This window comes from Hyla sarda, chromosome 8, assembly GCF_029499605.1.
Source record: "Hyla sarda isolate aHylSar1 chromosome 8, aHylSar1.hap1, whole genome shotgun sequence".
NCBI lineage: Eukaryota > Metazoa > Chordata > Amphibia > Anura > Hylidae > Hyla > Hyla sarda.
In genome coordinates, this window is record NC_079196.1 from 88,156,725 (window position 1) to 88,181,741 (window position 25,017).

The following is a 25,017-nucleotide window of genomic DNA, read 5'->3' on the forward strand; positions in this document are numbered from 1 at the left end:
AACGGAATAAAGTGGCACGGGGGGGGGGGGGGGTAGTGGTCCCTCTGATTCCCCCCCCCCCCCCCCCGTGCCACTTTATTCCGTTTCTACCCAGTGCACTTTTCATTTTTTATTTTTGATGTGACTTTTCGATTACTTTTTATTCATTGTTTATGGTATATGAAAAGACTTAAAATTTGCAATTGTGGACTGTGGTATTTTTTAACGATTACGCCATTGACCATGTGGGTTATTTAACGTTATATTGTAATAGTTTGGACATTTATGCACACGGCGATACCACATGTTTGGATTCTAAAATTATTTTATTTTAAAAAATGGGAAATAGGGGGTGTGTGGTGGGTGTTTTAAATGCAGTGTGTGTGAATTTTATAGTGCAGTGTTTTCCAAACAATGTATCTCCAGCTGTTGCAAAACTACAACTCCCAGCATGCCCAGACAGCCGTCGCCTGTCTGGGCATACTGGGAGTTGTACTTTTGTAACAGCTGGAGGCACCCTGGTTGAAAAACACTGATATAGTTATTTGTGTGTGAGTGTGTACTATAGGTTACCTTCTCATGATAAACACATTCTTCCTGGGCCTCCACAGCACAGCAATCAGGCTCCTCCCACCCATGTGACCGATCACATGGTAATGACATCTTCGAAGGTCCTCTGCCTCCCATACACAGCCCAGTTAATCGCTCCACTGTGCTGCTGTTGCCTGTAAGAGCCTCCACTCATACAGAGAGGAGAGGACAGATGCAGTAAGTATTAGGTCGCAGCTGCCAGTGGAAGCAGTAGACTGTTGTTTGAACAGCGGTCTTCTGCTTCTTTGCTGGGGCTGCTGCAGGGGGGGCCTGGCACCCTGGGAGCCAGGGCCCCTTACTGGGTTACTGGCTGTAACCCCCTGATGGCAGCCCTGTCTAAGGGTGAAAACACACTTTTGATCAAAATGTGGCAGTCAATCGCTGTACAAGTTTGCTGGTGACCACATTGTGCCCATGTGGCTTACATCTTGTGTGTTTGCAGAAATCACTGGTATTCATCCTTAACCCCCATTAGATGGTGTGGACTTCTGTGGCAGACAGCTCCTAGGTTTATTAGCTTCCCTTAGCATGATCACCGTTGACAGCTGTTGACTTGGATATAGATGGGTACTGAAAGATGTGGCAGAACCGTAGTTATCCAGGCAGTAGGTCAGGGTTGGCAAAACAGAGACAAGCCCAGATTATTGAAATAGAACATTATTGCTAAAGCACAGGTGGCCTTCATAAACGTTCAACAATGTGGGGTTTTTAGGGGGATGCAAAGAGTGGCACACATCAGGCTTTTAAATCTAATAGCCAGGGTGCATGCTAGGACCTAGCAGCAGAGTGGCTGCAATGGAAACCTCCCTGCCGCTGAAAGAGCAGAGAAGTCAGGGTGGCAAGTAGAAAGATAAAGTGAGAAATCCCCGCAGTGTTTGGGCACTGTAACACTTTTAGGCAGATTTTGTCATATAATTTTCAGCAATCTGGAGCATGTTCTACTACTTTATCATGGATTCCGGATTACAAGGTGTTCACAATTTCTACTCTATATGATTCTATTTCCTGTCAACTATGATGGAGTCTTTGATGCAGATGTAAACAAAGATTAAGACCGTTGCATACTTATCCTCTAGGCTTCAATAATATTTTATTGCAGAAAAAACAATGCATTTATACAGTCCACACAGTACTACAACACAGAGCCTTAATAATACAACCACACAGTGAATAAATGAATACCGTACACACAGTCCAAAAGGAATTTTCATAAAATCCACTAATCGCCATCATAAAATGCACAAATACCATCAGTGTTCAAATAATAAAACTTACAGTGCCCAAATAGTACTGCCAAAATAAAGCTGCCATGTGCTGCCCACTTGATGGGACCCAGGTTTAAAATTTGCACTGGGTCACATAAGACCCTATTTGCACCCCTAATATGACTATGTAGCATATAACTATACACCTATTAAATACAGTGATTTACAGATCTGGTTGCAGTCCTCTCTATAACATATCTAGCCAATTTTTCAGCCACACTTTTCTTTCACCTATCCATATTACCCTTTTGTAGGACCTTTCTCTACCCCTTTTCTTCCTTCCACTCTCACATAAGTTTTCTCTTTCTACTCTTTCTTCTTGGACTGGCCCACTGGGCCAATAGGGGGCCCCTGAGCCAGCCAATCACCCTCAGGGGTCAGACATCATTATCTCCAAGCTGGTAATTTCTCACACCAGTGGATACCATTGCAGTAGCCTCTCTGGATGAAATGTAAGTTTGCGTGTATATAAAGTATGTACGTGTATATCTCTGTTAATACAATACAGATGCATATTCTTGTGTTTCTATGGTCAAACATGCTAATAATTGGTGAACAATTGCCTTTGCAAAAATCTATTTCAATGTATTTCACATATATAAGTAATGCTTAACCCCTTAACAACATTAGATGTAAATGTACGTCTTGGTGCCCTGGTACTTAACCCCTTAAGGACTCAGACCATTTTTACCTTAAAGGGGTACTCCAGTGGAAAACTGTTTATTTAATTTATTTTTTTATCAACTGTTGCCAGAAAGTTAAACCGATTTGTAAATTACTTCTATTAAAAAATCTTAATCCTTCCAGTACTTATTAGCGGCTGTATACTATAGAGGAAATTCTTTTCTTTTGGGATCTTTTTTCTGTCACAACCACAGTGCTCTCTGATGCCATTTTAGGAACTGTACAGAGCAGCGTATGTTTGCTATGGGGGTTTTCTACTGCTCTGGAGAGTTCCTGACATGGACAGAGGTGTCAGCAGAGAGCACTGTAGTCATGACAGAAATAAAATCCCTTGTGACAGAAAAGAATTTCCTCAGTAGTATACAGCCGCTAAGAAGTACTGGAAGGATTAAGAATCTTTAAGAGAAGTAATTTACAAATCTGTTTAACTTTCTGGCATCAGTTGATATAAAAAATAAAAAACAAAGTTTTCTACCAGAGTACCCCCTCCTTCCCATCTAAAAATCATGGAAAGAAAAAACAAATGCACAGCTATGTGCAATTATCCCTGGTGGGTATAAAAAAGGAAAAAAAAGGAAAAGGTGTGCTCACCTTATGGTGTTGTACTGCGAGCACAACACCGTAGTTCGCCTATTGTCACTTGTTTGTGACTAATCCATGTGGGATGCTGCCGTGGTCCTCTGTAATGGGCCCGGAGTAGATGCAAGATATCCTCAAAGAGGTGTGGGAGAAAAAAATTACTGCTTGCTCAGGCGCTTCTCCACGTGGTAGACGAGAGCTCTTGTATTACCATAAACTGAAATAAACACAGATGTTTGATGCAAAAAGAAAGGCTTTATTTTGGCAGAAATAAAATAATAAAAAAAAGCAAAAAAAATAGCAGAGTAGTATAAGACAACACGTTTCGAGGGGCGGGACCCCCTCTTCGTCAGGTCGTGTGGTTAGGGTTGTCTAATGGGCTTCTTATATATGTGCAGAAAGACTGCAAAAAATTCAAATATATTCATAAGAAATACTGATATAATAGCACATTGGTGTATTAAAAACATATGTACATTATTGTATAGTGGGGACAAATCCTGCGGTATTGTTATTTGGGCTGTAGATGCTGTTTGTATAATTATAAAGTGTTGGGACCACAGGCGGCTGTTCCGGGGATCTTGCAGTTGTGATTGATTCATTTCGCTGTAGAGCACATGCATACAGTGCTGCTCACTGGAGATCTGCGGTACAGCTGTGTGACAGGCTGAAGTCTCAGATGGGGGACAATGTTACTTTCATTAATACAACTGAACCTGGTTTACTTTTAATCATACAACAAGAACATAAAAACAAGCGCTACTGTGTGGGGTATGAGCAAATCAATGAGTGTTAGAAATGTATGGTGTTGCCCAAAGTTGGGTATTCATGTAAAAGAGAATAAATATATATATCCACCTCAACCCCTAGCCACGTAGGCAAAACAGCCTCTTTGTTAGACTCCAAATAATAATGAACCCAAAGAAAAAAGGAGCTACTCAGAAATTATAAGTGAAATATAGAATATAAACTTTATTTAATGATATTATTAAAAACATAGTGCAATATGTTAAAAAAGGAGGAATACGGCACAGACAGGCGGCATACCTGGGACAATGGCAATAAATGTGCAAATACTGCTAAATCTCATTAAATTTATGTATACAATTACTGAGGCAAGGGGGTACAGTAGATACATATGCTGGCAATTCCAGTTAAAGTGCAAGTGCAAACAGGATAAGGCCTAAGCATTAATCATATAGTGACAAATAAATAACATATACATACCGCAGTAATATAGAGAAAGTACTGCAAGTCCCAGGATGCCGCCACCCCTACACGTGTTTCGGTCTGCTGACCTTCGTCCGGGGGTCTTTACTTTTAGTAAGTAAAAGCGGGTGTGGATGTTATAAAGCAGCGCAGCACATCGCGAGGAGGCAAAGCGCTACAGGCAATGAGTGATGCGATGTGTTTACAGTGCATGGAATAATAGTGTGAATGAATGGTGTTACAGAGGGTACTATGGATGGGCATAATTGGCTAACGGTTAAGATGTAGAAGTGGAGCCATGAGTCATGTGTTGGTTAAGGAGAAGAGATACTATTTGGGGTATATGTATTACAGTGATGTAGGGAAGGACCGGCATGATGACAAGGGATAGTAATGGCTGAGCATTGGTATGGATTACTTGAACAGGGATACAAAGTATGATTAGTTAATTCTGACAGAAATTAATAAATAGATGGATAAAGGGATACAGAGTTTAATGACTTAAGTGAGAGGGTGTAACCTGGTCATAAGTATAGAGCAGTAGCACGGGTAACATATTGATGTCAGTATTGATGTGGAAAGTGGTTCTAGTACAGATAGTGCGCAGATATTAGTATCACAAGGCTAATGTAATAGAGTTATGGATCAGAGTGCAGAAGGTGATGTAGACAAGATGGTATGTAGAAGTATATTAGTACACCAGTTTGGTGATTTAATTTAGCCCGTACAGTTGAAGTGATTGAATACTGTATGTCCACAACATTTCCTTTCTTGTAAGTGTTTCAAATCTGTTGGTCACTGATAGTTTAATACGCTAGATATTAGTGATTTTTATGGGTTGTGGGTGACCTTGATGGTATCGGCTGCAGTGTCGGGAAAGACCATGTAGTAGGAAATTCGTCCTTATGTTTAAGCGGTGTTTATTTAGCCTAAAATGTAGGGGTTGTATGGTTCTCCCCACATATTGTTTCCTGCATTTGCACTGGATGACATAAATGATCTAGTCCGACTGGTAGGGGAGAACTTCCTTGATGGGAAAAATTTCACCTGAGGTAGTGCTGGTCACTGTTGTGGAGCCATAGGGCTTTGTCGAGACATTTTGCCGCATGTGTATGCAACGTTGTTCTTTTTTTTTAGTTTTTTTGGCTTCTCTGTATCCTTTGTATGTCTTCTGAGTTTGCTCGGGGCTATTATCCCTCTCAGGGTTGATGCTCTTCGGAAGGTTATTCCAGGGTTGGTGGGTAGGCATTCCTTGAGATAGGGGTCGGCTTGCAGGATGTGCCAGTGTTTTGATAGTGTTCTTCGAATTTCCTTGTGACCAGCCGAGTAAGTGGTGATTAGATTCATTCTGTATTTGTTTTCCGTTTTTGCAGTTGTAGGTTTTAATTTTTGAATACATTCTTCCTGTGTTAGATGAATCGTTTTTTGGTAGGCCCCTTTGATGATAGTTTTGGGGTATCCTTTCGCTAGGAAATGTTCTTTTAGAATATTGGCTTGCTGGTGGAAGGTGGTATTATTTGTGCAGTTTTTGCGTACCCGCTTGAACTGTTCAAATGGTATGCTTTGCTTCCATTTTTTGTAATGGCCGCTCCCGTTTGAAATGTAGCTATTGAAGTCCACTGTTTTAAAATAATTAGATGTTATAATGGTTTCACCGGAGTATGTAATCTCGAGATTTTTCTGGTGGAACAATTAGGTGTGAGGGAGATGCCCCAATCATTCCTGTTGATATCTGTGACAAGTTGATCGACCTCGAAGACTTTTTGAAGACATTAGAAGGCTTCAAAGTAAAGCAGCAATTTTCCAAATTTTCATGAAAAATCTCAAATATGATTTTTTCAGGGACCAGTTAAATTTGAAGTGGATTTGAGGGGGCCTTTCTGAAAGAAAATCCCAATTATGGACCCCATTATAAAAAGTGCCCCCCCCCCAAAAAGTATTCAAAATGACATCCAGAATTTTTTTTTTATTCCTTTAGGTGTTTTACAGGAATAGCAGCAAAGTGGAGAAAAAAAATCTAAATCTAAATTTTTGACACTAATATGTTCTTGTAGCCCCATTTTTTTTTACAGTTTTACTGTTTACAAGGTAAAGGTAAACATTGAAAAAGACTCCTAATATTTGTAGCCCAATTTCTCTTGAGTATGGCAATACCTCATATGTGGATGTTAAGTGCTCTGCGGACGCAAAATAGCTCAGGCGGGAAGGAGCAGCTTTGCCATTTTGGAAAGAGAATTTTGCTGAAATGGTTTTTGGTGGGCATGTTGCATTTAGGAATCCCCCATGGTGCCAGAACAGCAAAAAAAAAAAAAAAAAAAAAAAACATGGCATACTATTTTGGAAACTAAACCCCTCAAGGAACGTAACAACGGGTATAGTGAGCCTTAACACCTCACAGGTGTTTGACGACTTTGCATTGATGTTGGAAGTTAAAATTAGATTTTTAACACTAAAATGATGGTGTTACCTCAAATTTTTCTTTTTCACAAGGGGTAAGAGGAGAAAATGGACCCCAAAATTTTAAGATCAAAGGAAGTGAAGGTAGGGGGTCCAGCTCACAAAAATAGGTAAAACTTAACTTTTACTTCACATAGTTAAAAACATGGAACAAAAAGAAAACAACAAAAACCCCATGGGTATGCTAAAATGGACGCTCATTTTAGCATACCCATGGGGTTTTTGTTGTTTTCTTTTTAAAAGCTTTATTGACCTGTGCTGCCCGAGTCCTCTCTTCACAATCCTAGTTGTGCAGCGCCTCCACAAACCGGTTGTTTTATTTCTTATCATCCGTTTTCCACTAATATCGGCCACCTGCATTGGGACCCGATACCGGCAGGAGTGCAGCAGACAACAATCGAAATCTATCATTTTGCGCCGATTGCTGCACTAACCAGCATATTGTTCTACCAGGTGGGTATCACACTTTGGTGTGGTGAAGGGCACACACCAGCAGATACCCCTCATCAGGGAGTGCCCCCTGTGTTTTGTGTTTTTCATCCCTTTCCTTAAGCCTCCTGATTAAGAAAACGCCCCATATGTGGACGTTAAGTGCTCTGCTGATACACTACAATGCTCAGAAGAGAAGGAACAAAATTTGGCTTTTTGAAAGAGAATTTTGCTGAAATGGTTTGGGGGGGGGGGGGGGGGGGCATATTGCATTTAGCAAGTCCCCAGGGTGCCAGAACAGCATAAAAAAAAAAACAATAAAAAAAACACATGGGCCACTATTTGATAAACTACACCCCTCAAGGAACGTAACAAGGGGTATAGTGAGCCTTAACACCTCACAGGTTTTTGACGACTTTGTGTTGAAATTGGACAGGAAAATGGAAAATTTGATTTTTAACACTAAAATGATGGTGTTACCCCAAATTTTTCTTTTTCACAAGGGTAAGAGGAGAAAATGGAACCCAGAATTTAAAGCCCAATTTCTCCTGATTGACAAAATGCCCCATATGTGGACGTTAAGTGCTCTGCTGGCGCCCTACAATGCTCAGAAGAGAAGGAGCAACATTTGGCTTTTTGTAAGAGAATTTTGCTGAAATGGTTTTTGGGGACATGTTGCATTTATCAAGTCCCCAGGGTGCCAGAACAGCAAAAAAAAAAAAAAAAACACATGGCATACTATTTCGGAAACTACACCCCTCAAGGAACATAACAAGGGGTATAGTGAGCCAAGGGGTATAGTGAACAACTTTTCATTATAGTTTGACATGAAAATTAAAAATTTGATTTTAAACACTAAAATTCTGGTGTTACCGCAAATTTTTCATTTTCAAAAGGTTTAATCAGAGAAAAATCACCCCAAAATTTGTAGCCCAATTCCTCATGAATAAGTAAATACCTTATATGTGGATGTAAATTGTTCTGCGAGCGCACTACAGGTCTCAGAAGAAAAGGAGTGCTGTTTGGCTGTAGGAGAGAGAATTAAGCTGTAATTGAAGTTCGGATCAATGTGCATTTACAAAGCCCCCGTGGTTCCAGAACAGCGGAAACCCCCCACATGTGACACCATTTTGGAAACTACACCCCTCAATGAACGTAATAAGCATTACAGTAAGAACTTACACCTCCCAGGTTTGTTGAACAGTGGGTTGTAAAAGTGAAAAATTTGATGTTTAACACTAAAATGTGGACGTAACCTGCTGTGTGGGCAAATAATAGGACTCAATACTCATAGAGCTATGTTCGCATTTGAGGGCTATGACATTTCATTACCTGGTGGTTACATATCTTCAGAGGAAGAGAAAAAAAAGAAGCACCCACATGTGACAACATTATAGAAAGTACACCACCTGAGGAATATTTATAGGGGTGAAATGGACATTTGGAACGGACAGGTGTTTCTTATATTTAATTTACAGGAATGGATGAAGTGTAGTTTAGGAAAAAGGAAAATTGCAATTTTCCAACTGATATGCTTTCTATGTACTGAGTATGATGACCCAAAGCATAGCCAAAAGTAAAACGTGTGCCCGCCACAAACCCTATGCCCTGCTTCATCATTATGGGAATGTGTTTTTGGGTGGTCATTCCTAAACTGTTACCTGAAATTGTGCACACCGCTCAGTGGAGCAGAGAGCACTGTGCATTTGAGGCCTGTGTTTCTAACTGACATATTAGTAACTGACAGTTTCATACATTCAGAGGAAAATATTAAAAAAAGAAACAGCCACATGTGACCATATTTTGAAACGACGGGCGTTTCCTAAATTTATTTTCCAGGAATGGATGAAGGGTAGTTTTTTGAAAAAAGAAAATTGCAATTTTCCTAATAATATACCAATTGGGTACCAAGAATGGTGACCCAGAGTATAGCCAAAAGTAAAAATGATGCCCGCCCCAAACCTTATACTCTGATTCATCATTCTGAGAATGTGATCTGTGTGGCCATCCCTATTCTGTTACCTCAAATGCGCACACCGCTCAGGTGTAGAGAGAGCGCTGCGCATTTTAGGCAAACTGAAAACCCCCGATGCAAATTAAACGCTGACACATGACCCAACACCACCAGAGGCCTAAACAGGGGTATTATGTGATTGTTTTTTTTTTTTTTTTTGGGGGGGGGGAGGTTAAAAATTTGGAGGACAATGTACTGTGGACATGTACATTGGGGTCAAATCAAGGGGAATTAAAATTGGGAAAGGAGAATTTAGTACTCCATGCAAGTGTGACACTCCCTGAAGCAGTTTTTAATGCAGAAGCCCGGATGATCGGGCATTTTTTGCATTTTTGCATTTTTTCTGGGTGGGGGGGGGGGGGGGGGGAACCTGGCGCAACAGTTCTGGAAGTGCTCGGGGGCCGCTCCCCCCCTGATTGCCAAAGATCAGGGCCTTTATGAGCACCTCCTGGAACTGTAGAAATTTCCCAGTGTTGCCAGCGCTCTGGTATAGTACATATGCGTTGTACATGGCAACCTGGACCACTTTTTTGTTCCATGCCCGGGTTTTGCGCATGGCATTATGTGGCTTGAGGACTTGATCAGACAGATCAACTCCCCCCATATACTGAATGTAGTCCACAATATAATCAGGCTTAAGGACCGATGCCGCGGTACCTCAGACACCGACAGAGGTGGTGCTGTTACCATGAATTGTGGTGAGCATAAGGACATCCCTCTTGTCCTTTTACCTGACCAGCAACAGGTTTTCATGGGTAAGGGCACGGGACTCCCCCTGGGGATTGGCGCCTGGAGGGGATAGGTTGGGAGGCCTCTCTGATTTTTCTGCACAGTCCCACAAGCAGACATAGATCTGGCAGTGAAGGATTTGAACAGAGGGATACTAGTGTAAAAGTTATCCATGTAAAGGTGGTAACCCTTATCTAGTATTGGGTGCAAAAGGTCCCACACGATCTTCCTGCTGACACCCAGAATGGGGGGACATTCTGGGGGTTCAATACGGGAATCTCGACCCTCGTATATTCTAAAATTGTAAGTTTATCCGGTGGTATTCTTACAGAGTTTATACAGCTTCACACCATATCTCCCCCCGCTTAGATGGGATATATTGGCGGAAAATGAGTCTGCCCTTAAAACTGAAAAGAGACTCATCTACAGAGAGCTCGCTTTTGGGGACGTAGGCTGCATTATCATTATAATGCATGCATTTCCTTCTGTTCTCAAAACGTCCCCGTGTCATGGCCATACTGTAGAGAGGGGTCTGGTAGAGGACATCCCCGCTCCAGTACTGCCTGACACTTGGTTTTTTGACTAGGCCCATATGTAGCACGAGGCCCTAAAATTTCCTCATTTCGGCTGCATTAACAGCGTACCATCCATTGGGCCTAGCCAAAGGTGAGCCCAGGTGAGCGGCGACAAACTGTGTGGCGCACTGGTTTGTCTGTGTCACCTTCATGTTGACAAAGTCGTCACTGAAATAATAACAAAAAAAAGTCTATTTCAGTTTATCCGGCTATGTCAATTTGGATTCCTGGGTTGCCAACAAACCCAGGAATCACGTGCTCAAAGTTCTCTGGGGTAGTCCAGGGTACTGGTGGACCTGCCTGGTGGGCCAGCATACTAGTACAGGCGACATGGTCGCTAGTTCTAGTATGGGGCACAGAATCAGTTGCATGGCGGTATCAGGCCTCACACAGCGGCGTCTCCGCCGCCTTGGGTGCTCATCATCAAAACATGATGATGAGGAGAGCAAGGAAGAGACCAGGAAAGTGTGGTCTTCCTCGCCTTCACTGGCGCTTTCAGAGGCAGAGGCAAGTATGGCATATGCCTCTTCCGCTGAAAACGCCCTGGGAGTCATTGCCTAACACTTGTGGGAGGGGTAGGGGGGGAGAGGAGTGTGTATGTGTTTTTTTTACTTTGTGTTTGTGTGTAGGGGGGGTTCTACTATACATAACCCACTAACAAAAAAAAACAAAAAAAGAGGAAAAAAAATTATGGGGTTAAGCTGCAGCGCCCCTGTAAGTGCTGGAGCATGCAAAAAATGCCCTGAGACCCCAGACAGCAGTCGCTGCACAAAAAAATATATATTTTTACCTTTTTTTTGTATAAAAAAATTCTGCCCGTGCCTGACACAAGCTTTTCCTGACATGGCAAGGGGACTGGGGCTGCAGGGGGGCTCTGGGGGGTTCTTGGGCACAGTATGGCGGATCTTACAGTATGTCTTCACAAGCTCTGCTCTGCTCACCAAATAACACCTGTTGATGGGCAGAGCAGAGGTTTAAGGGAACCTGGAGGGGCTCCACTCCCACCAATAGATTTGATTTGACGATCATACACGGCCGGCCGATATGGGGGAGGGGGTCTCAGAACCCCCCTCGGCGATGCCTGCTGAATGATTAAAGCAGGCATCCCATTCTGATACCCTTCCAGCGAGCAGCGGGAATCAAAATTCCCACAGGCGTACAGGTACACGCTTGGTCCTTAAGTAATCGTCCTCAACAGGTTAAGTAGCTTGGTAGACCCTGTACATAATCCTGTAGAATTAAGTCAAGATTTTGGGACAGGTTGCATGTGCTGCTGTTTATAACTGACATTTTTGGTCCTCCTGGGGGGGGGGGGGGGGTCAAATTTTTATGTAACTTTGGCAGATGATAGTAGTATGGTATAGTCGGATTTGGTATAAAAAGAAACTGTTTCTCCTTTTTTGTGATGATGTTTTGGCACACACCTTCATTTAAGAGGGTGAGTATTTCCCGCTGAAGTTGGGGGAAAGGGTTGCCTTGGACTGGTCTATAGAAATCTCGATCCACTAGGATCTTTTGTGCCTCTAGGTTGTACTCGTTGAAGTCTTATACCACTTGTACCTTGTCCGCAGGGCGAATCGCGATCTCTTCATTGTTTCTAAAATTTCGCAATGCTGCTTGTTTGTGAGTTGTCCTTCTTGACCATTTTTTGGGAAGGAAGTAGGCAAGGATTTCAGGTCTTCTGAGACTAGGTCATAGAAAGTTTTAAGGTAGCGTCCTTGACTTTTAATGGGGTAGTATCTCTATTTTGGTTTTAGGTCTACCTGTTTAGCTATGGGTCCTTGTTCTTCTGAGTTTGTTTCCTAGTTTCTTTGGTTCCCAGGAAGTGAGAAGTGTAACTGCAAGGTAAGCCGACAAATAAATTGGTGAAGATCTAAGTACAAATCAAATTTCTTAGTGTCATGGTGCGGGCAGAATGACAGGCCTTTTTGTAGAATTAACTGTTCTGCTTTGTTTAGTATGTGTTGAGATAGATTAAAGGTTTTTATTGTAGATTCTCTTTTGTTTCCTTTGTCCGAAGTGGATATAATATTCTTTTTTCTTTTTTTGTTTGTTTTCCCCCCCTTTGTTTCCTCTTCTAGTTTTCTTTTTCTCTCTTTCTGTTGTGTGGTAATAACTCAATTATGGATTATGAATTATGGTAATAATAATATTAATTATGAAAAATAAAAATAAAAATTTGAAAATTATCAAAAATATCAAAACTATGGCCTGATGAATTATAGACAAAGCCAATCAATACAATTAACATCTTAGTCCGACTATTTCCTCAGATATCAACAAGTTATTTTTATGACAGGATGACATTAACGCTTAAGGATGTAGTTTTGCAATATACAATAATACACAGGAATTATAAAAGTATGCAGATTTATTGGTTATAAAAGTATAACATAAAAGAGTAACAAACACAATGATATATGCAAATGAAAATCAATTAGATATATTAGTAAACATTATGAGCTTGTGAATTGACTACATATACTAGAACAATATATGTGAGTAGTAAGTAACTTGCAATAAAACAAAAGCTACTAGGTTAGGAATATCATATAAGAAAAAGGTTGCATATCACTGTGTTCAGAGGAAACCTTATGACATCAATATGGGCAATATCTAATAAAAGACATCATATGGAATCCTAAATACACTCCCCACCCCCTTCTAACCAACTACATATCACATGACTCCATGAATGGGCAAATCCATCTAAGGATACAAACATGGAAGAACTATGAAATACTTCCACCTCATTCTGGACTATTTTCTAAACATGACTTTATTAAGATTATTAAGACGATTAAATAGAAATGTTATATGATCTTGCTAGACTATATTTTAGGAGGAAGAACTTGAAGCAAGTTTCCTGTGTGGGAAATTTACTTATAACACTTAGCTTGGCAAGTATAGGAGTTCTATCAATATCTAAAGCAATCGTTCAATGCTTTCTTGTAGATCTGGAAAATAGACTCTTCTGCAGTTAGAATCTATAATACAGAACATCCTAAGACTATAATATCAATATGGAGATAATTAATCATTTTAATTAATTTATTCGCCAATCTAAATTGTATAATTCCATCCACATTATCCAAATTGGTCTTAATTAAATGGAATACCATTTTTGTGTCTCTTACCAAGTCTATGTAAGAACCTCGCTTCAGCTCTTAGGAAAGCTGAATGGTCCATCGCATTGTCATGGGTAGCCATAGTCTGTACCGTGTGATCAATCGGGCTTGCTGGGATCTACGATATCATGGCTTTCATGGATTCCATCTTGTGGACCTCTTTCAGTGGCAGACTTCTTGGTCTTTGTCTAACTCTTCACTATGTGTGTTCCTCTCTTTGTGTATCTGACATCTGGTTTACCAGACTTTTTATTAGTTAGACACACCTCCCTAAATTGGAATTCCCCAATGAATGTAGGTTGGGCATGTAAATATGGTAATGGCTATGACATCACTATAATACCCATAATGCCTTTCCTGTCGGTGTAATGTCAACTACCCATACGCTAGGGCGTGCTATTGCATAAACAATTAGCATCATTACCATTAAGGGTTAACTGTCCAATGTTGGTTTCAAACCCACATTCCACACTTGACATATGGAGCCCTAAATTAGAAATTCAGGGATTATTTTTGACATATATAAGTAACTTTGGGCCTACCTAGACATCCAAATTTATTGGAAAGATAAGAATACCATGGAGGTCTCTTTCACACAGACGTGTGAATCTCTCCCTGTGTCTATAGGTAATTAATTGTTAGTCAGAATAACATTCACACGACTGGCTAACTAGCCTTGTACAAAGACTCATTATCAAAGACTATACTTGAGACCTTCCCATCATGTCTTAGGAATGCAAACCCTGAGCAATGCTCCCTGTGAGAATCACATATATATATATATATATATATATATATACTTATGTCCTTTACAATGCTAACAGTATATGACAATATCATATGTCCTATTGATTACCTTATATAAAAAGAACTAATGTTCATTCAGATAGGACATAAATACTTCACAGTTTCTTATCTCAACCCCCCTTTGCCTTGGGTGAATTGTAGTAGTGTCGTCTAGAGAGTGTAACTATCCCCCTTATCTGTCTTATCTAAACAGCCATAAATATCTAAGGAGACAAGGAGTATTCTTCTCCCAGACTGGCACTTGTAGAGTAGAACTTTAGAATACACTGTGGTCCATTTAGAGCACACAACATGGTGGACACATCATGCTATTATTCTATTAAAAATAGTTATTCATTTTTGGGGCCTACAATAAGTACAACATTTCTTTGGGGCAAAGTAATTTGTTATGGTTCTTGCTTGGGTTTGTGGGCACTGCCTTAAAAATTGTGTTGTTCATTGGTTGGATCCGACTCTCTGTTTATCTCTATGACAGCTATTTGTGTTGGGTCCTGTTCCTGGTCCAGGTTAATAATATTAATTGATTGAGTCATGACTGTATCCGATGTGTTTGCTGTTGGTGGGATCAAGGGTTGTAGAAAGGGTACAGAGGCTTCTTTTCCTGTGGTAGAGTTTTCCAGCAGCGTTATTTCAGTTGGTGTATTGACCGGAGAGGCGAGCAAAGAAGTGTACAGTTAGGAAGGATTCATGCAGACTAGATCTGTCTCCCAGTTATTTTAGGGGGACGGTGAGAGAAATAAGACTGTAGGTGTTATGTCTTCTTTCTCAAAGATATTTTCTTTGAGTTTGTTCTTGAGACGGTCAAAGGTTGCCAAGAGTCCTGTGAATGGGTCAGAAAGAAGGGGGTTACGACGGGTGTGTGTGTGTGTGTGTGGGGGGGGGTGACACATACAGCGGGGGAGGTCTGTGTGGTTGTGTTTTGCTGGTTTTTGAGTGTGTGGGGGCTTTTTTTGGGGTAGCCCCAGTTGGTCCTGATTGTGTTTTCTGGGGGCATTTGGAGTTGTGCCAGGTGTGTTTCCCTGAGTTGGAGGGGCCTAGGTTTCTGTATGGTTTGGGTCTGGGTTTATATATTGGGGTACACACTAATGGTGTGTGTTTTTGGGGTTTATTGGGTGTGTGTGGCACAGGTCAAGTCTGGCCACTAGCATTGTGTGACCCTTCTTTAGTATATTTACCATTTTGGAACCAGGTATACCTTTTGCTTTTGTCATAGGATCATTAATTTTATGTATTAGGGAATTGTACAAGTTTTGGCGTTTTTCTTTGATGTGAGTGATTAACAATTGTGATCATTTATCAAGTAAAATCTCCCATTCATGGACATACAATTCATCATTTTTGAAAGTTAGGTCCATAGTTAATCTAAGGTCTCTAGGGGCCAGGTTCTCATTTAGGTAGAGATTGAGAAAGTCTATGTCAACGCTGTGTCTCATTTCGTCATATAGGAGATTTTCCAATTCATTATAGAAGTCTATCATTTCAATTGAGTCCTGGTCGCTTGTTGTTTTCCCTTGGGGTTCTTGAATATTTTTCTGAGGATGTCCTGTGTGCTCTTGGATCAGATGGATTCTTTCCAGGTTAATTTTGGAAAAATATTCCATGTTGGCTTTGGGTAGATTATGCATAGTGCAGCAAAATGTTGTTGGTCCATGGATGGACTTCGGGGATTAAAGCACGGAAAGAAAAAACAAAAACAAATGCGCAGCTATGTGCAATTATCCCTGGTGGGTACAATAAAGGAAAAAGAAGGAAAAGGTGTGCTCACCTAATAGTTTTGTACTGCGAGCACAACACCGTATTTCGTAGCACCCCCCCCCCCCAAAAAAAAGAAAACAGCAAAACACCACCACCCAGTACCACACAGACCTCCCCCCACTGTATGCGTGCTCCCCCCCCTACCCGTCATGACCCCCTTTTTTCTGACCCATTCATAGAACTCCGGGCAACCTTTGACCGTCTCAAGAACAAACTCAAAGAAAATATCTTTGAGAAAGAAGACATAACACCTACAGTCTTATTCCTCTCACCATCCCCCTCGAAACAACTGGGAGACAGAGCTAGTCTGCATGAATCCTTCCTAACTGTACACGATTCTTTGCCTGCCTCTCTGGTCAATACACCAACCAAAATAACGTTGGTGGACAACTCTACCAAAGGAAAAGAAGCCTCTGTACCCTTTCTACAAGCCTTGGACCCCCCAACAACAAACACATCGGATACAGTCATGATGCAATCAGAAAATATCATTAACCTTGACCAGGAACAGGACCCAACACAAATAGCTGTCACAGAGATAAACAGAAAGTCAGATCCAACCAATGAACACCACTATTTTTTAGGGCTGCGCCCACAAATCCAAGCAAGAACGATAATGGATTACTTTGCCCCAAAGAAACAGAGAAGAATAAAACTAGAAGAGGAAACAGAGGGGGGGGGGAAACAACAACAACAAAAAAAGAGAATATTATATCCACTTAGGACAAACGAAACAACAGAGAATCTACAATAAAAATCTTTAATCTATCTCAACACATACTAAACAAAGCAGAACAGTCAATTCTACAAAAGGTCTGTCGTTCTGCCCACACCATGTGGCCCACACCATTGTCTTTGTCACTCTTTTATGTTACATTCTTATAACCAATACATCTGCATACTTTTATAATACCTGTGAATGATTGTATATTGCAAAACTACATCCTCAAGCCTTAATGTCATCCCGTCATAAAAAGAACTTGTTGATATCTTAGGAAATAGTCGGACTAAGATGTGAATTGTATTGATTGGCTTTGTCTACAATTCACCAGGTCATAATATTATATCCACCTCGTACAAAGGAAACAACAGAGAATCTACAATAAAAATCTTTAATCTATCTCAACACTTACTGAACAAAGCAGAACAGTCAATTCTACAAAAAGGCCTGTCATTCTGCCCACACCATATGGCCCACACTAGTGTTGCTCGCGAATATTCGCAATGCGAATTTTATTCGCGAATATCGCATATTCGCGAATTTGCGAATATTTGCGAATATAGCACTACATATTCGTAATTACGAATATTCGTTTTTTTATGTTATTATTTTTTTTTTCACAGTACACATCACAGTGATCACCCCTCTCTGCTTCCAGCTTGTGTGGTGTAAAGAAATCTCTGATACTACTGTGTGAGACTGGCATGCGAATTTTCGCATATGCGCATTTTCACTTATGCAAATTTTTGCATGTGTTAATTTTCGCATACGCGAATTTACGCATATGCGAAAATAAAATGAGAATATTACGAATATGCGAATATTTGCGAATATATGACGAATATTCGTCCATATATTCGCGAATATTCGCGAATTCGAATATGGCCTATGCCGCTCAACACTAGCCCACACCATTGTCTTTGTTACTCTTTTATGTTATATTCTTATAACCAATAAATCTGCATACTTTTATAATACCTGTGTATTATTGTATATTGCAAAACTTAAGCATTAATGTCATTCTGTCATAAAAAGAACTTAGGAAATAGTCGGACTAAGATGTGAATTGTATTGATTGGCTTTGTCTACAGTTCACCAGGTCATAAGTTTGATATTTTTGATATTTGTCAAAAATTTAACATTTTTCATAATTAATATTTTTATTACCATAATTCATAATTAAGTTATTACCACTCAACAGAAAGAAAAAAAAAGAAAACTAGAAGAGGAAACTGAGGGGAAAAAAACAACAAAAAAAGAAAAGAGAATATTATCTCCACTTTGGACAAAGGAAACAACAGATAATCTACAATAAAAATCTTTATCTCAACACATTCAAAACTGCATGAAGTTATGATTTTTTCCAGAAGTAATACAAAATCAAACCTATATAAGTAGGGTATAATTTTAATCATATGGACCTACAGAATAAAGATAATGTGTTATTTGTACAGAAAAATTTACTGCCTAGAAACGGAAGCCCCTAAAAGTTACAAAATTGTGTCTTTTCTTCAATTTTGTTGCACAATAATTTTTTTCTGTTTTGTTGTAGATTTTCAGGTAAAATGACTGATGTCATTACAAAGTAGAATTGGTGGTGCAAAAAATAAGCCATCATATGGATTTTTAGTTGCAAAATTGTAAGAATTATGATTTTTTTAAAGTAAGGAGGAAAAAAATTTAAGTGCAAAAACGGAAAAACCACTGGTCCATTGGCACTTTCAGATACAAAAACTTTTGACATGTTGTAAAGCATGCACAACCAATAGGTTTTGCAATTGCTTTAATTTGAACATTTTCAGTATTTCATACTGAAAAAGCCAGTCGAACAACTGCCCCCCCCCTGCCTGTTTGGACACATACTAGTCCTGCTGTGTCCATGCATCATCACCTACGTCATGGACACACTTCCTTGATTGACAGCTGTGAGCGCAGGGCTCACAGCTGGAGAAAAAATCCTCCCACTGTCAGCTTGTGTCCCGCTACTGTCAGTGAGGACAAGCTGGGAGTTGTAGTTTTGCTAATGCTAGGGGAGATGTGAGCAGACAGCATACTGAAGGAGGGGGCGGAGACCTGCACAGGCCTACCCTCTCTCTTTGAGAGAAATTCAGACTAGTGAACTAAATTAAAAATAGAATAAAGAAATAAATAAAGGTGCTAGACACATATAAATTAGATGTACATGGTCAGGATTAGGTCCTGAGTGATATATAAAAAAAAAAAAATGTTTTTTTGTTGGATCTGATGGGTATGCTTTAAATCAACTGGTGCCAGAAAGTTAAACAGATTTGTAAATTGCTTCTATTAAAAAGTCTCAATACTTTCAGTACTTATTAGCTGCTGAATCCTACAGAGGAAATTATTTTTTTAGGACACAGTGCTCTCTGCTGACATCACGAGCAAAGTGCTGTCTGCTGACATCTCTGTCCATTTTAAGAACTGTCCAGAGTAGGAGAAAATCCCCATAGCGAACATATGTGGTCGTGATGTCAGCAGAGTGTACTGTGTTCCAAAAGAAAAGAATTTCCTCTGTTGTATTTAGCAGCTAATAAGTACTGGAAGGATTAACATTTTTTAATAGAAGTAATTTACAAATCTGTTTCACTTTCTGGCACCAGTTGATAAAAAAAAAAAAAAAAAAAAAAGAGTTTTCCACCAGAGTACCCCTTTAAGGGGTTAATCCTACTGGATTATGTACAGGCTCTACCAAGCTACTTAAAAAAGTTGGACCAACTCATCACACTACTGAAGGAAATCCCATGGCAGGACGACATGATTTTACTTACCATGGACTAACAGCCCTATACACGAACTTCAAACATGAACTTAATGCACTCACTTCTTTCTACAACAAGATAAGGAAATCCCGGTACAGCAAGCCTCCTTCCTTGTTGACTGCCTAAGGATTTATCTTGAAACCAACAATTTTACCTATGACGGTACAACATACAGACAGATCCGAGGGACCGTAATGGGCACTGTGGTAGCCGCCGCATATACCAACCTATTTATGGGCATGTTCAAAGACCAGTATCACGCCATGTTCCAGAACATGCCCTTATGTATAGGAGATATATTGACGTACCCAGGCCGGATCAGCCCGTGACTCCATTTACTTTAATGATCCGACCGGAGTCAAACGGTGACTCCGGTTGGCTCAGTTTTGACCCGTATGCGGTTTTGGACCGGACCTAAAACCGTAGTATACTACGGTTTTAGGTCCGGTCAGGAAACCGCATACGGGTCAAAACTGAGCCGACCGGAGTCACCGTTTGACTCCGGTCGGATCATTAAAATAAATGGAGTCACGGGCTGATCCGGCCAGGGTACGGGAGCGCCCAGTTTTCCCCTCCCCCGGCCGGAACCGGCACCCGTATGTACAAAACGTGGTGTGAATGCACCCTAACAGGGCTATATGAGGGTTAATTTTTTGCGTCAGCATCTGTAGTTTTTATCGGCCCCAATTTTGTTTTGATGGGACATTTTGATCGCTTTTTATTAATATTTTTATGGTATAAGAAGTGACCAAAAATGCACAATTTTGGAATTTGGTATATTTTTTTAAATGTACGCCATCAATTGTGCGGTTTAGCTAGCCTTATATTTGAATAGTTCGGACATTTACGCATGCGGCGATACCACATTTGATTTATTTTATTCTGTATTACATTATTTCATTTAACCCCTTAAGGACACAGCCCATTTTGACCTTAAGGACACAGGCAATTTTATTTTAGCATTTTCATTTTTTCCTCCTCGCCTTCAAAAATTCATAACTCTTTTATATTTCCATTCCCAGACCCATATGAGGGCTTGTTTTTTGCGTGAACAGATGTACTTTGTAATGTCATCACTCATTTTTCCCTTAAATGTATGGTAAACTCAAAAAACTATTTTTTTGTTTTAGGAAATTTAAACAAAAATCAAATTTAGCAAATTTGGGGGGGTTTAGTTTTCGCACTGTAGACGTTGAAGTAAAAATTAGATGTTTTCTTTATTCTCTGGGTCAATACGATTAAAATGATACCCATGGTTACATACTTTTCTGTTATTGCACTGCTGTTAAAAAATCTCAAACTTTTTTTCCCCCAAATCAGTATGTTTAAAATTGCCCTATTTTGACCACCTCTAACTTTCTTATTTTTCCGTTATATTTTTACACTTTTTTAAAAACTTTTTTTTTACATTTATTTTACACTTTTTTAGTCCCCATAGGGGACTACTTATAGCAATCATTAGATTGCTAATACTGTTCAGTGCTATGTATAGGGCATATCACTGATCAGTATTATCGGTGATCTTCTGCTCTGGTCTGCTGAAAGGCAGATCAGTGCAGAAGACCCTAGGAGATGGACGGAGGCAGGTGCAGGGACCTCAGTCCGCCATCTTGGCTGATCTGATCCCTGCGGCAGTGCCACGGGCGATCAGATCAGCCATTATAAATGCTTCACTGCCGCAGATGCCGTGATCTGTTTTGATCACGGCATCTGAGCGGTTAATGGCAGACATCAGCGCAATCGCGAGGGCATCTCCTGTGCTTGCATCACAGCCGAGCCGTAAATGTACGGTGCAGTGCGCTAAGTGACACTATGCAGCTCCGTACATTTACGGCGCATGCCGGTAAGGGGTTAAAAAAATGGAAAAAGGGGGGCAATTTTAACTTTTCATGGGGAAAACTTTTTTTTTACACTTTTTTTCTACACTATCTTCTGATTGCATACACTGATCAATGCTATGCCATAGCATATCATTGATCAGTGTTCTTGGCGCTCTGCTGCTCCTGCCTGCTAAGCAGACATGGAGGAAAGGCAAGTGAGCACCCTCCTGTCATCCTCTCAGCTGATTGGGACATCGCAATTTTGTCAGCTCCACTGAGCTGCCAGGATTCTTTCACTTTCGTTTTAGACGCCACAATCAACTTTGATCGCGGCGTCTAAGTAGTTAATGCCAGATAATTTCCTTATAATTTCCTTATCGTGGGCATCTATTCCCCTATTGATGCACCCCATGATTTTATTTACCTTGGCAGCAGCTGCCCGACACTGGTCACTACAGCTAAATTTACTGTTAACTAAGACTCCTAAGTCCTTTTCCATGTCAGTTGTCCCAAGTGTTCTCCCATTTAATATACAATCCCAGCCTGGATTTTTCCTCCCCATGTGCATTACCTTACATTTATCAGTGTTGAACCTGATCTGCCCCTTCCCAGCCCAAACCTCCAACCTATCCAGATCCATTTGTAACAGTGCACTGTCCTCTATAGTGTTTATCACTTTACAGAGTTTAGTATCATCTGCAAAGATTGCTACTCTACTAATCAACCTCTCTACAAGGTCATTAATGAAGATATTAAATAGAATAGGACCCAAGACTAACCCCTGTGGTACTCCACTAGTAACAGTCACCCAATCAGAATAAGTACCATTAATAACCCCCCTCTGTTTCCTATCACTGAGCCAGTTATTTACCTACTTACACACATTCTGCCCCAGCCCCATCCTTCTCATTTTATGCACCAACCTTTTTTGTGGCACCATATCAAATGCTTTGGAAAAATCCAGATATACAACATCCAGTGTTTCCACCTGGTCCAGTGTGGAGCTCACCTCCTCATAAGAGCTGGTCAGGTTAGTTTGTCAGGACCGATCCCTCATAAACCCATGCTGATATGGGGTCATATATTTATTTTTATCAAGATACTCCAAAATCGCATCCCTTAGAAAACCATCAAACAATTTACATACAACAGAGGTTAAACTAACAGGTCTATAATTCCCGGGGTCACCTTTTGACACCTTTTAAAATATTGGCACCACATTTGCTATGCGCCAGTCCTGGGGAACCTTCCCTGTCACTATAGAGTCCTTGAATATAAAAAATAGGGGTCATTCTATTACATTACTTAATTCCTTTAGAACACAGGGGTGAATGCAATCTGGGCCTAGTGATTTGTCTATTTTGATTTTTTGTAGGTGGCACTGTACTTCTTCCTGGGTTAGACATGTGACATGTACTGGGGAGTTTACCTTATCTCGGTGTATTTCACCTGTCACTTCTCTTTCCTCGGTAAATACAGTGGAAAAGAATTTGTTTAATATATTTGCTTTTTCCTGATCCCTGTCTATAATTTCTTCGTCATCATTTTTTAAAGGGCTTTCACTTTCATTTTTGACCCTTTTGCTATTTATATAGTTAAAGATCATTTTGGGGTTAGTTTTATTCTCTTTAGCAATGAGTTTTCTTTCTCTATTTTTGTGGCCTCTATCTGTTTTTTACATCATTTACATTTTTTTCTATAGCTTTTTAATGCTTCTTCGCTGACGTCCTGTTTTAGTAGTTTAAATGCTTTATTTTTGTCATTTATTGCCCCCTTAAATGTCATTTATTGCCCCCTTAGATGTACATTTGGGCCCTGTACATGAAGCGGCACAGAAGCTGCTTTTCACAGAGGTTTTGGTATAGTAAAGGAAGAAACATATAGTAAAGGAAAAAAGTGCAGCAAAAATCTGAGCGCACACAATTATTTATTTAATATACTGTACCACATACTAAGAAGCAACAAAGTATTTTCACCATGAAAGTGTCTGAAGAATTTTCTGCTTTATTACAAAAGACCTCTACCTCTCCAGGGTTGCCTACCCCAATCTAAATGATTAATATGACAGCGGCCTGAATCTTAATTATCTGACTGATATTATGACAGAATGAATTACAATGATATCACTAATGACCTTATGACAGACTGGATCATAATTATATTACTGACAACTTGACAGAGTCACGAAGATGGAGATGTTTCATTATTTTTATTTGTTTTTGCCATGTTCCACACATACAGTAACAAATAATTGAATGGGGTACAACTTTATAAGAGAGTACTTATTTTTCCTTTTGTTAACATGAAGTACTTCCATTGAGGACTTGCTTAGCAAAGATAGGAACCATAAATGCTTTGCACCTGGCTAAATTTATGATATTTTCAAGATTTTTAAACTTTATATAGCTACCTAGCAACATAGTCATGTGGTAGTCATAGGGAAGCTATAGAAAAGCTTCTGCCTATGTCCCCTGACATTTTCACAGTTATTCCCATTTTTCCATGCCTACCACAGGCACTACATCAGACAAGTAAGTACTTTCCCATTAGTGATGTGGAACAAGGTCTATAAACACTTTCTTAAAGCAATAAAAACACTTTAAAACACATAAGCATAAAGCATAAGAACGATAGATTATAGAAAAACATTACATTCATTTTTGTCATTTAAATCTAATTGTCCAGTTGCATTTCCCCTGGAAATACATTGTGGCTCTCTTTCCATTAGTTTTTTGTGGCTATTACTGGATAGGCACAATAAATATAGTTAAAGGGGTACACCACTGCTAGACATCTATTCTCCTTTCCAAAGGCTAGGGGATAAGATGTCTGATCACGGCAGTCCTGCTGCTGGGGCCCCCTATGATCTCCCGCAACATTAAGTTCCTGCTGCAGTGGTCTTGACATCAAGACCATGCCCCCTTGTGATGTCACAACCAAGCACCCCCCATTCATGTCTATGGGAGGGGGCGTATCAGCCAACACGCCCCCTACCATAGACATGAATTGAGGGTGCATGGTTGTGACGTCACGATCAAAGCCTCCGGTTTCGGGCATTTTGAACAAAATGTTCCCAACTCCGGAGCACCGCAGTACCGCTTTAAGTCTAAGGAAGAAGAAAGAATCTGTTTGTTCATCATGATTACTTGATTGTTCGGCCTGTGTAGAAGATTTAACAAGAACAGCCGAGGTTATGCACCATGTGATCAGATCAGCAGGCAATAAACTCTTTGACTAAAGCCATGTTCACACAGAGTTCTGCTGAAATATTCGCCCAGGAAATTTTGCTGCAACAGAGTCCCATTGATTTCAATAGGATTCTGCTACGCCGTGCACAGGGCGAATTTTCCATTGCGAAAACACCTGTCTCGGAAATCCCAATGTTCATTGTTCTTTTTTTCTGTGGATTCTTCTCGGAAATGCTTTGCCATCTGCATTTCCACCCGTGTTTACCAGGAAACATTACACATATTTTCTGCCATGTGAACATAGCCTTAC

General features: G+C 40.2%; 2 long non-coding RNA genes across 2 annotated transcripts in view; one reads left to right on the forward strand and one right to left on the reverse strand.

The window, feature by feature from the left end:
* LOC130284176 (uncharacterized) overlaps positions 1-697 on the reverse strand; it is a 79,432-nt gene extending 78,735 nt beyond the window's left edge. The window contains exon 1 of the long non-coding RNA XR_008846934.1: positions 553-697. This is a non-coding gene — a long non-coding RNA (uncharacterized LOC130284176). The remainder of the gene's footprint in view (positions 1-552) is intronic.
* Positions 685-18,252, forward strand: LOC130284179 (uncharacterized). The gene is made up of 3 exons (XR_008846939.1): positions 685-747; positions 2,180-2,287; positions 18,124-18,252. It is a non-coding gene; the product is annotated as an uncharacterized LOC130284179 (long non-coding RNA).
* The last annotated feature ends 6,765 nt before the right edge of the window (positions 18,253-25,017 follow it).